Source organism: Phocoena phocoena, chromosome 2 (assembly GCF_963924675.1).
Source record: "Phocoena phocoena chromosome 2, mPhoPho1.1, whole genome shotgun sequence".
NCBI lineage: Eukaryota > Metazoa > Chordata > Mammalia > Artiodactyla > Phocoenidae > Phocoena > Phocoena phocoena.
Window position 1 is genome coordinate 122,128,042 of NC_089220.1, and position 12,169 is coordinate 122,140,210.

Below are 12,169 nucleotides of genomic sequence, written 5' to 3' on the forward strand. Positions count from 1 at the left end.
CTTCATGGCGGGTCCCCGTGCTAGCGAATGGTTGCCTTCGTGGCACAGTATGGTTTCTTCTCATGGGGGAGGATTTGGAGGCCGTGAGGTGTTTGTCCCTGTCTGTCCACGTTCCCCCTGTGTTGAAGATGTGAAGGTGTTCCTCAGTACAGCCCAGCATCTTTAATACACCCAGCCCACATAGCGATCCCTGAGGATTGCAGATCTTCCCGGAGGTCATTGGGCACAACTAGGCGGAAAGAAGGGAGTTGGCTGCCGAGGAACAGCTACAGCTTTAAGGGCAGGAGAGGATGTGTGGTGCGGGGGTCATTTTTCCTGCCACCCGCTGGTGCGTCCAGACTGTGATATCCGGCGTGCCTGGCCACAGGCCAGTCAAGTCATAGCGGTTCAAGTGTCTAGGCTGTTGGCTGGGTTCTCTCATTGCACGGCTGTGGGTAACACGTTGCTTCTAGAAGACCTGGGCCTCACGGTTTCTCCGAGGGCACGTCACCGACGGGCCCAGAGTGCGAAAGTGCCAGCCACCACTGCAGGTGGCCCAATGGCTGTAACTCTTTGCTCCGCCACTTTGCGCACTGGAATGGCTCCCACGCCATCAGGCTGCAAGTGTTTTCCCCGCCGCGCTAGGCATCGGAATGGTTCGCATGCCATAAACTTTGTGTGTGGGCCAAGGTTAGGTCATCTGTCTTAACAGCAGGCCGGGAAGTATGCCTGCTGGTGAGTCTCCCTTGATCAGTCCAGGCGTTCCTCACGTACCCTTTGTCCCGGGTCCCTACGAGCCCCTTTTGATGGAGGCCGTCATATTCGGCCAAGGGCCCTTCCCTTGTGGAAGATCTGTTCCCCTTCAGTGCGCATCCTTTTAGTGGAAGCATATGTGCCAAGGGCGGATGAGTTCACCTGCAGGGCACTGACTCTTAGTCTGAGGGGGCACAGTTGCCCTGACGGGGTCTCAGGGGTTGAGGAAGACATCCTTTTCCTGTGCTGGAGGGGAGAGTGCTCAGGAGAGGAGTTGCAGGGCCTGAGAGCAGGGGGTGGTTGGACAACGGGGCTCTTTCTCCCGATGGCCACAGGCCCTGAAGGCGTCTGCTCTACGTTGCTTTCACATTTGCCTGCAGGCACACAGGCAAGATGGGCAGCAAGTGAAATGTTGAGGGGAGATAGAGTACTCATCGCTGGGTGGTATCGCCCTTTCCCTCGGTGCCCCCGTGCACCCTCCTCACTGACGCGTGTGTTCTCTCACCCCAAGCCAGGTGGAATGCCAAGAAAGGAATTCCAGCAGCAGAGCAACCTGGGGCCATCCGTATAATCCGCGCTTCCCGGTGAAGTGAGGAGGAGGAGTCTCGCAAGGGTGTTGGGGTGCATTCCACGAGGATCCTGATTTAACCCTTGTTGCGGTAAGCAGCACTTCTGTGCTAAAACCTAGAGGTTTCACCACGGGAACCTGTGCAACGGGGCTATACCCTCACCTTCCGACCTTTTCTCGGGGAGCACGAGCTTCGACGCCCTGAGAACTGGCTGCATTTCCTGCTCCAATGGCTCGGCTCTGGCCGCTTGCATATGCTGACATGATTCAGCTCGATGGGTGTCCCATGGTGGAATCTGCAACTTTCCACGTCCAGCGTTTGAGCATGTGCTTGGATCGATGATGACCCCCACTAATGCATTCCTTGGAAATCTGAACAAAATGAGTGAGAAACCACTACCGTCTCCTCATTGGAACTGAGGTCCAACACGTAGCTCCCAAAAGGAAAGGAGGGAGAGGTTGACGTCGCGTTTGCTGCCGTGAGAGTCCACAGCCACGTTGTTCAAGTTGAGGGTTGTGGCCGTCTCATGGGGAGAAGAGCCATTGGGAAAGGAGCCTGGGATGCCAATCCATGCGGGAAGGCTGGGGACAGCGTGCCGTCTCTGGGTTCCTTGGTCGAGCCAGGGCTTCTGTCCCCTGCCACGGACGAGCATGCGGATAGGAAAGGAAGCGTGAACCGTTGGTGGTCCATTCGACTGCACTTGAGTTCTACAGGCCGCCGCCACCGGCTACTCGTTGCCTTGTGCCCTCAGAGAAAGGGAAGTCTATGCTCAGGGTGAGAGCAGGATTCCTGGCCTAAGGCAGGCTTCCTTGTCATGTGTTCCTTGGGCGACCAGATGCAGTTTAGGTTTCTCGTGATGAGAGGAGAAATCCAATGGGCCATTGTCCCCGGGAGGTTGGCCAAGCTGACGGCTCCTCCTCGGGTTGTGTCCTGCTTGTGTGTGCTGCGTGAAGGGGCTAGAAAAGGCCTTAGTCAATCTTAGTCACGGCAGGCTTCTCTGGTGAGGCGTGGCTCTGGCATCTTTCCGTGACACATTGGGATCCCGGGGGAGAGAGAATATCAAGCCGAGTGAAAAAGACACGTGTGATGGCTGGCTAAGCCCGCAGGTTTACTGGTGGGTGGATAGATGGACGGTGGCCCTAGGGATCCCGGAACACACTTTCCCTTGTTGTGCCCGTGCACCCTCCTCAAGTACGCGTGTGTTCTCTCAGCCCGGATCAGGTGGAATACCAAGGAAGGAGTACCAGCAGCAGAGCAGCCTGGGGCCATCCGTATAATTCGTGATGACCGGTGAAGTGAGGAGAAGGAGTCTTGCAGGGGTGTTGGCGCACATTCCGTGAGGATCCTGGTTTAAACCTTGTTGCGGTAAGCGGCACTTCTTTGCTAAAACCTAGAGGTTTGGCTACGGTAAATTGAAAAAGGGGAGACACACTCACTTGCTGGCCTTTTCTCGGGGAACACGAGCTTTGATGCCCTGAGAACTGGCTGCATTTCCTGCTCCATTGCTCGACACTGGCCGCTTCTGTTTGCTGACCTGATTCAGCTCGCTGGCCGTCCCGTGATGGAATCTGCAACTTTGCATGTCCAAGGTTTGAGCATGTGCTTGGATCGACGATGACTCCCACAAGTGTATTCCCTGGAAATCTGAAAAAGAATGAGTGAGAAACCCCTACCGTCACCTCATTGGAACTGAGGTCCAGCATGTGGCTCCAATAAGGACAGTAGGGAGAGGTTCACATTGCATGTGCTGCTGTGTGTGTCCACGGCCATGTTGTTCAAGTGGAGGGCTGTGGCCATCTCATGGGGAGAAAAGCCACTGGGAATGGAGCCTGGGATGCCAATTCAGGTGGGAAGCCTAGGGAGAGCGTGCCGTCTGTGGGCTCCTTGGTCTAGCCAGGACTGCTGTCCGCTGCCACTGTTAAGCATGTGGGTAGCAGAGGAAGTGCGAGCCATTGGTGGTCCTCTCGCCTGTACTTGAGTTCTACAAGCCGCCCCCACCATCTGGTCGTTGCCTTGCGCCCTCACAGAAACAAGTCTCTCTGCCCATGGTCAGAGCAGGACTCCTGGCCTAGGGAAGGCTTCTTTGACACGATCTGCTTCGGAGACCAGATGCAGTTTAGGTTCCTCCTGATGAGGGGAGAAATCCAATGGGCCATTGTCCCCGGCAGGTGGGCCAAGCTGATGGCTCCTCCTCGGGGTGTGTCCGGCCTGTGTGTGCTCTGTGAAGAGGCTAGAAAATGCCTTAGTTAAGATAAGTCACAGCAAGCTTCTTTGGTGAGGGGTGGCTCTGGCATCTTTCCGTGACACGTTGGGATCCCCGTGGAGGGGGAAGGGCAAGGTGAGTGAAAAAGACACGTGAGACGGCTGGCAAAGCCCACATGTTTACTGGTGGGTGGAGAGCTCGACAGAATCCATGGAGCGTTTGGAGGCATGTGTAGAGAGGGAACACGGGAGCTCATTTGTGGACTGTCCCGCCCTTTTCCTCTCCTTGTTCGATTAACTTCATGGCGGGTCCCCGTGCTAGCGAATGGTTGCCTTCGTGGCACAGTATGGTTTCTTCTCATGGGGGAGGATTTGGAGGCCGTGAGGTGTTTGTCCCTGTCTGTCCACGTTCCCCCTGTGTTGAAGATGTGAAGGTGTTCCTCAGTACAGCCCAGCATCTTTAATACACCCAGCCCACATAGCGATCCCTGAGGATTGCAGATCTTCCCGGAGGTCATTGGGCACAACTAGGCGGAAAGAAGGGAGTTGGCTGCCGAGGAACAGCTACAGCTTTAAGGGCAGGAGAGGATGTGTGGTGCGGGGGTCATTTTTCCTGCCACCCGCTGGTGCGTCCAGACTGTGATATCCGGCGTGCCTGGCCACAGGCCAGACAAGTCATAGCGGTTCAAGTGTCTAGGCTGTTGGCTGGGTTCTCTCATTGCACGGCTGTGGGTAACACGTTGCTTCTAGAAGACCTGGGCCTCACGGTTTCTCCGAGGGCACGTCACCGACGGGCCCAGAGTGCGAAAGTGCCAGCCACCACTGCAGGTGGCCCAATGGCTGTAACTCTTTGCTCCGCCACTTTGCGCACTGGAATGGCTCCCACGCCATCAGGCTGCAAGTGTTTTCCCCGCCGCGCTAGGCATCGGAATGGTTCGCATGCCATAAACTTTGTGTGTGGGCCAAGGTTAGGTCATCTGTCTTAACAGCAGGCCGGGAAGTATGCCTGCTGGTGAGTCTCCCTTGATCAGTCCAGGCGTTCCTCACGTACCCTTTGTCCCGGGTCCCTACGAGCCCCTTTTGATGGAGGCCGTCATATTCGGCCAAGGGCCCTTCCCTTGTGGAAGATCTGTTCCCCTTCAGTGCGCATCCTTTTAGTGGAAGCATATGTGCCAAGGGCGGATGAGTTCACCTGCAGGGCACTGACTCTTAGTCTGAGGGGGCACAGTTGCCCTGACGGGGTCTCAGGGGTTGAGGAAGACATCCTTTTCCTGTGCTGGAGGGGAGAGTGCTCAGGAGAGGAGTTGCAGGGCCTGAGAGCAGGGGGTGGTTGGACAACGGGGCTCTTTCTCCCGATGGCCACAGGCCCTGAAGGCGTCTGCTCTACGTTGCTTTCACATTTGCCTGCAGGCACACAGGCAAGATGGGCAGCAAGTGAAATGTTGAGGGGAGATAGAGTACTCATCGCTGGGTGGTATCGCCCTTTCCCTCGGTGCCCCCGTGCACCCTCCTCACTGACGCGTGTGTTCTCTCACCCCAAGCCAGGTGGAATGCCAAGAAAGGAATTCCAGCAGCAGAGCAACCTGGGGCCATCCGTATAATCCGCGCTTCCCGGTGAAGTGAGGAGGAGGAGTCTCGCAAGGGTGTTGGGGTGCATTCCACGAGGATCCTGATTTAACCCTTGTTGCGGTAAGCAGCACTTCTGTGCTAAAACCTAGAGGTTTCACCACGGGAACCTGTGCAACGGGGCTATACCCTCACCTTCCGACCTTTTCTCGGGGAGCACGAGCTTCGACGCCCTGAGAACTGGCTGCATTTCCTGCTCCAATGGCTCGGCTCTGGCCGCTTGCATATGCTGACATGATTCAGCTCGATGGGTGTCCCATGGTGGAATCTGCAACTTTCCACGTCCAGCGTTTGAGCATGTGCTTGGATCGATGATGACCCCCACTAATGCATTCCTTGGAAATCTGAACAAAATGAGTGAGAAACCACTACCGTCTCCTCATTGGAACTGAGGTCCAGCACGTAGCTCCCAAAAGGAAAGGAGGGAGAGGTTGACGTCGCGTTTGCTGCCGTGAGAGTCCACAGCCACGTTGTTCAAGTTGAGGGTTGTGGCCGTCTCATGGGGAGAAGAGCCATTGGGAAAGGAGCCTGGGATGCCAATCCATGCGGGAAGGCTGGGGACAGCGTGCCGTCTCTGGGTTCCTTGGTCGAGCCAGGGCTTCTGTCCCCTGCCACGGACGAGCATGCGGATAGGAAAGGAAGCGTGAACCGTTGGTGGTCCATTCGACTGCACTTGAGTTCTACAGGCCGCCGCCACCGGCTACTCGTTGCCTTGTGCCCTCAGAGAAAGGGAAGTCTATGCTCAGGGTGAGAGCAGGATTCCTGGCCTAAGGCAGGCTTCCTTGTCATGTGTTCCTTGGGCGACCACATGCAGTTTAGGTTTCTCGTGATGAGAGGAGAAATCCAATGGGCCATTGTCCCCGGGAGGTTGGCCAAGCTGACGGCTCCTCCTCGGGTTGTGTCCTGCTTGTGTGTGCTGCGTGAAGGGGCTAGAAAAGGCCTTAGTCAATCTTAGTCACGGCAGGCTTCTCTGGTGAGGCGTGGCTCTGGCATCTTTCCGTGACACATTGGGATCCCGGGGGAGAGAGAATATCAAGCCGAGTGAAAAAGACACGTGTGATGGCTGGCTAAGCCTGCAGGTTTACTGGTGGGTGGATAGATGGACGGTGGCCCTAGGGATCCCGGAACACACTTTCCCTTGTTGTGCCCGTGCACCCTCCTCAAGTACGCGTGTGTTCTCTCAGCCCGGATCAGGTGGAATACCAAGGAAGGAGTACCAGCAGCAGAGCAGCCTGGGGCCATCCGTATAATTCGTGATGACCGGTGAAGTGAGGAGAAGGAGTCTTGCAGGGGTGTTGGCGCACATTCCGTGAGGATCCTGGTTTAAACCTTGTTGCGGTAAGCGGCACTTCTTTGCTAAAACCTAGAGGTTTGGCTACGGTAAATTGAAAAAGGGGAGACACGCTCACTTGCTGGCCTTTTCTCGGGGAACACGAGCTTTGATGCCCTGAGAACTGGCTGCATTTCCTGCTCCATTGCTCGACACTGGCCGCTTCTGTTTGCTGACCTGATTCAGCTCGCTGGCCGTCCCGTGATGGAATCTGCAACTTTGCATGTCCAAGGTTTGAGCATGTGCTTGGATCGACGATGACTCCCACAAGTGTATTCCCCGGAAATCTGAAAAAGAATGAGTGAGAAACCCCTACCGTCACCTCATTGGAACTGAGGTCCAGCATGTGGCTCCAATAAGGACAGTAGGGAGAGGTTCACATTGCATGTGCTGCTGTGTGTGTCCACGGCCACGTTGTTCAAGTGGAGGGCTGTGGCCATCTCATGGGGAGAAAAGCCACTGGGAATGGAGCCTGGGATGCCAATTCAGGTGGGAAGCCTAGGGAGAGCGTGCCGTCTGTGGGCTCCTTGGTCTAGCCAGGACTGCTGTCCGCTGCCACTGTTAAGCATGTGGGTAGCAGAGGAAGTGCGAGCCATTGGTGGTCCTCTCGCCTGTACTTGAGTTCTACAAGCCGCCCCCACCGTCTGGTCGTTGCCTTGCGCCCTCACAGAAACAAGTCTCTCTGCCCATGGTCAGAGCAGGACTCCTGGCCTAGGGAAGGCTTCTTTGACACGATCTGCTTCGGAGACCAGATGCAGTTTAGGTTCCTCCTGATGAGGGGAGAAATCCAATGGGCCATTGTCCCCGGCAGGTGGGCCAAGCTGATGGCTCCTCCTCGGGGTGTGTCCGGCCTGTGTGTGCTCTGTGAAGAGGCTAGAAAATGCCTTAGTTAAGATAAGTCACAGCAAGCTTCTTTGGTGAGGGGTGGCTCTGGCATCTTTCCGTGACACGTTGGGATCCCCGTGGAGGGGGAAGGGCAAGGTGAGTGAAAAAGACACGTGAGACGGCTGGCAAAGCCCACATGTTTACTGGTGGGTGGAGAGCTCGACAGAATCCATGGAGCGTTTGGAGGCATGTGTAGAGAGGGAACACGGGAGCTCATTTGTGGACTGTCCCGCCCTTTTCCTCTCCTTGTTCGATTAACTTCATGGCGGGTCCCCGTGCTAGCGAATGGTTGCCTTCGTGGCACAGTATGGTTTCTTCTCATGGGGGAGGATTTGGAGGCCGTGAGGTGTTTGTCCCTGTCTGTCCACGTTCCCCCTGTGTTGAAGATGTGAAGGTGTTCCTCAGTACAGCCCAGCATCTTTAATACACCCAGCCCACATAGCGATCCCTGAGGATTGCAGATCTTCCCGGAGGTCATTGGGCACAACTAGGCGGAAAGAAGGGAGTTGGCTGCCGAGGAACAGCTACAGCTTTAAGGGCAGGAGAGGATGTGTGGTGCGGGGGTCATTTTTCCTGCCACCCGCTGGTGCGTCCAGACTGTGATATCCGGCGTGCCTGGCCACAGGCCAGACAAGTCATAGCGGTTCAAGTGTCTAGGCTGTTGGCTGGGTTCTCTCATTGCACGGCTGTGGGTAACACGTTGCTTCTAGAAGACCTGGGCCTCACGGTTTCTCCGAGGGCACGTCACCGACGGGCCCAGAGTGCGAAAGTGCCAGCCACCACTGCAGGTGGCCCAATGGCTGTAACTCTTTGCTCCGCCACTTTGCGCACTGGAATGGCTCCCACGCCATCAGGCTGCAAGTGTTTTCCCCGCCGCGCTAGGCATCGGAATGGTTCGCATGCCATAAACTTTGTGTGTGGGCCAAGGTTAGGTCATCTGTCTTAACAGCAGGCCGGGAAGTATGCCTGCTGGTGAGTCTCCCTTGATCAGTCCAGGCGTTCCTCACGTACCCTTTGTCCCGGGTCCCTACGAGCCCCTTTTGATGGAGGCCGTCATATTCGGCCAAGGGCCCTTCCCTTGTGGAAGATCTGTTCCCCTTCAGTGCGCATCCTTTTAGTGGAAGCATATGTGCCAAGGGCGGATGAGTTCACCTGCAGGGCACTGACTCTTAGTCTGAGGGGGCACAGTTGCCCTGACGGGGTCTCAGGGGTTGAGGAAGACATCCTTTTCCTGTGCTGGAGGGGAGAGTGCTCAGGAGAGGAGTTGCAGGGCCTGAGAGCAGGGGGTGGTTGGACAACGGGGCTCTTTCTCCCGATGGCCACAGGCCCTGAAGGCGTCTGCTCTACGTTGCTTTCACATTTGCCTGCAGGCACACAGGCAAGATGGGCAGCAAGTGAAATGTTGAGGGGAGATAGAGTACTCATCGCTGGGTGGTATCGCCCTTTCCCTCGGTGCCCCCGTGCACCCTCCTCACTGACGCGTGTGTTCTCTCACCCCAAGCCAGGTGGAATGCCAAGAAAGGAATTCCAGCAGCAGAGCAACCTGGGGCCATCCGTATAATCCGCGCTTCCCGGTGAAGTGAGGAGGAGGAGTCTCGCAAGGGTGTTGGGGTGCATTCCACGAGGATCCTGATTTAACCCTTGTTGCGGTAAGCAGCACTTCTGTGCTAAAACCTAGAGGTTTCACCACGGGAACCTGTGCAACGGGGCTATACCCTCACCTTCCGACCTTTTCTCGGGGAGCACGAGCTTCGACGCCCTGAGAACTGGCTGCATTTCCTGCTCCAATGGCTCGGCTCTGTCCGCTTGCATATGCTGACATGATTCAGCTCGATGGGTGTCCCATGGTGGAATCTGCAACTTTCCACGTCCAGCGTTTGAGCATTTGCTTGGATCGATGATGACCCCCACTAATGCATTCCTTGGAAATCTGAACAAAATGAGTGAGAAACCACTACCGTCTCCTCATTGGAACTGAGGTCCAGCACGTAGCTCCCAAAAGGAAAGGAGGGAGAGGTTGACGTCGCGTTTGCTGCCGTGAGAGTCCACAGCCACGTTGTTCAAGTTGAGGGTTGTGGCCGTCTCATGGGGAGAAGAGCCATTGGGAAAGGAGCCTGGGATGCCAATCCATGCGGGAAGGCTGGGGACAGCGTGCCGTCTCTGGGTTCCTTGGTCGAGCCAGGGCTTCTGTCCCCTGCCACGGACGAGCATGCGGATAGGAAAGGAAGCGTGAACCGTTGGTGGTCCATTCGACTGCACTTGAGTTCTACAGGCTGCCGCCACCGGCTACTCGTTGCCTTGTGCCCTCAGAGAAAGGGAAGTCTATGCTCAGGGTGAGAGCAGGATTCCTGGCCTAAGGCAGGCTTCCTTGTCATGTGTTCCTTGGGCGACCAGATGCAGTTTAGGTTTCTCGTGATGAGAGGAGAAATCCAATGGGCCATTGTCCCCGGGAGGTTGGCCAAGCTGACGGCTCCTCCTCGGGTTGTGTCCTGCTTGTGTGTGCTGCGTGAAGGGGCTAGAAAAGGCCTTAGTCAATCTTAGTCACGGCAGGCTTCTCTGGTGAGGCGTGGCTCTGGCATCTTTCCGTGACACATTGGGATCCCGGGGGAGAGAGAATATCAAGCCGAGTGAAAAAGACACGTGTGATGGCTGGCTAAGCCCGCAGGTTTACTGGTGGGTGGATAGATGGACGGTGGCCCTAGGGATCCCGGAACACACTTTCCCTTGTTGTGCCCGTGCACCCTCCTCAAGTACGCGTGTGTTCTCTCAGCCCGGATCAGGTGGAATACCAAGGAAGGAGTACCAGCAGCAGAGCAGCCTGGGGCCATCCGTATAATTCGTGATGACCGGTGAAGTGAGGAGAAGGAGTCTTGCAGGGGTGTTGGCGCACATTCCGTGAGGATCCTGGTTTAAACCTTGTTGCGGTAAGCGGCACTTCTTTGCTAAAACCTAGAGGTTTGGCTACGGTAAATTGAAAAAGGGGAGACACACTCACTTGCTGGCCTTTTCTCGGGGAACACGAGCTTTGATGCCCTGAGAACTGGCTGCATTTCCTGCTCCATTGCTCGACACTGGCCGCTTCTGTTTGCTGACCTGATTCAGCTCGCTGGCCGTCCCGTGATGGAATCTGCAACTTTGCATGTCCAAGGTTTGAGCATGTGCTTGGATCGACGATGACTCCCACAAGTGTATTCCCCGGAAATCTGAAAAAAAATGAGTGAGAAACCCCTACCGTCACCTCATTGGAACTGAGGTCCAGCATGTGGCTCCAATAAGGACAGTAGGGAGAGGTTCACATTGCATGTGCTGCTGTGTGTGTCCACGGCCACGTTGTTCAAGTGGAGGGCTGTGGCCATCTCATGGGGAGAAAAGCCACTGGGAATGGAGCCTGGGATGCCAATTCAGGTGGGAAGCCTAGGGAGAGCGTGCCGTCTGTGGGCTCCTTGGTCTAGCCAGGACTGCTGTCCGCTGCCACTGTTAAGCATGTGGGTAGCAGAGGAAGTGCGAGCCATTGGTGGTCCTCTCGCCTGTACTTGAGTTCTACAAGCCGCCCCCACCGTCTGGTCGTTGCCTTGCGCCCTCACAGAAACAAGTCTCTCTGCCCATGGTCAGAGCAGGACTCCTGGCCTAGGGAAGGCTTCTTTGACACGATCTGCTTCGGAGACCAGATGCAGTTTAGGTTCCTCCTGATGAGGGGAGAAATCCAATGGGCCATTGTCCCCGGCAGGTGGGCCAAGCTGATGGCTCCTCCTCGGGGTGTGTCCGGCCTGTGTGTGCTCTGTGAAGAGGCTAGAAAATGCCTTAGTTAAGATAAGTCACAGCAAGCTTCTTTGGTGAGGGGTGGCTCTGGCATCTTTCCGTGACACGTTGGGATCCCCGTGGAGGGGGAAGGGCAAGGTGAGTGAAAAAGACACGTGAGACGGCTGGCAAAGCCCACATGTTTACTGGTGGGTGGAGAGCTCAACAGAATCCATGGAGCGTTTGGAGGCATGTGTAGAGAGGGAACACGGGAGCTCATTTGTGGACTGTCCCGCCCTTTTCCTCTCCTTGTTCGATTAACTTCATGGCGGGTCCCCGTGCTAGCGAATGGTTGCCTTCGTGGCACAGTATGGTTTCTTCTCATGGGGGAGGATTTGGAGGCCGTGAGGTGTTTGTCCCTGTCTGTCCACGTTCCCCCTGTGTTGAAGATGTGAAGGTGTTCCTCAGTACAGCCCAGCATCTTTAATACACCCAGCCCACATAGCGATCCCTGAGGATTGCAGATCTTCCCGGAGGTCATTGGGCACAACTAGGCGGAAAGAAGGGAGTTGGCTGCCGAGGAACAGCTACAGCTTTAAGGGCAGGAGAGGATGTGTGGTGCGGGGGTCATTTTTCCTGCCACCCGCTGGTGCGTCCAGACTGTGATATCCGGCGTGCCTGGCCACAGGCCAGACAAGTCATAGCGGTTCAAGTGTCTAGGCTGTTGGCTGGGTTCTCTCATTGCACGGCTGTGGGTAACACGTTGCTTCTAGAAGACCTGGGCCTCACGGTTTCTCCGAGGGCACGTCACCGACGGGCCCAGAGTGCGAAAGTGCCAGCCACCACTGCAGGTGGCCCAATGGCTGTAACTCTTTGCTCCGCCACTTTGCGCACTGGAATGGCTCCCACGCCATCAGGCTGCAAGTGTTTTCCCCGCCGCGCTAGGCATCGGAATGGTTCGCATGCCATAAACTTTGTGTGTGGGCCAAGGTTAGGTCATCTGTCTTAACAGCAGGCCGGGAAGTATGCCTGCTGGTGAGTCTCCCTTGATCAGTCCAGGCGTTCCTCACGTACCCTTTGTCCCGGG

General features: G+C 56.1%; 6 non-coding genes across 6 annotated transcripts; all 6 read left to right on the top strand.

The window, feature by feature from the left end:
- The first annotated feature begins 1,633 nt into the window (after nucleotides 1-1,633).
- On the top strand, nucleotides 1,634-1,725 carry LOC136119544 (small nucleolar RNA SNORD116). The gene has a single exon (XR_010655530.1). It is a non-coding gene; the product is annotated as a small nucleolar RNA SNORD116 (small nucleolar RNA).
- Nucleotides 1,726-2,906: 1,181 nt separating this feature from the next.
- Nucleotides 2,907-2,999, top strand: LOC136119603 (small nucleolar RNA SNORD116). Its single transcript, XR_010655583.1, has one exon. It is a non-coding gene; the product is annotated as a small nucleolar RNA SNORD116 (small nucleolar RNA).
- Nucleotides 3,000-5,434: 2,435 nt separating this feature from the next.
- On the top strand, nucleotides 5,435-5,526 carry LOC136119545 (small nucleolar RNA SNORD116). The gene has a single exon (XR_010655531.1). It is a non-coding gene; the product is annotated as a small nucleolar RNA SNORD116 (small nucleolar RNA).
- Nucleotides 5,527-6,707: 1,181 nt separating this feature from the next.
- LOC136119610 (small nucleolar RNA SNORD116) lies at nucleotides 6,708-6,800 on the top strand. Its single transcript, XR_010655588.1, has one exon. It is a non-coding gene; the product is annotated as a small nucleolar RNA SNORD116 (small nucleolar RNA).
- Nucleotides 6,801-9,235: 2,435 nt separating this feature from the next.
- Nucleotides 9,236-9,327, top strand: LOC136119546 (small nucleolar RNA SNORD116). Its single transcript, XR_010655532.1, has one exon. It is a non-coding gene; the product is annotated as a small nucleolar RNA SNORD116 (small nucleolar RNA).
- Nucleotides 9,328-10,508: 1,181 nt separating this feature from the next.
- On the top strand, nucleotides 10,509-10,601 carry LOC136119619 (small nucleolar RNA SNORD116). The gene has a single exon (XR_010655596.1). It is a non-coding gene; the product is annotated as a small nucleolar RNA SNORD116 (small nucleolar RNA).
- Nucleotides 10,602-12,169: the final 1,568 nt, after the last annotated feature.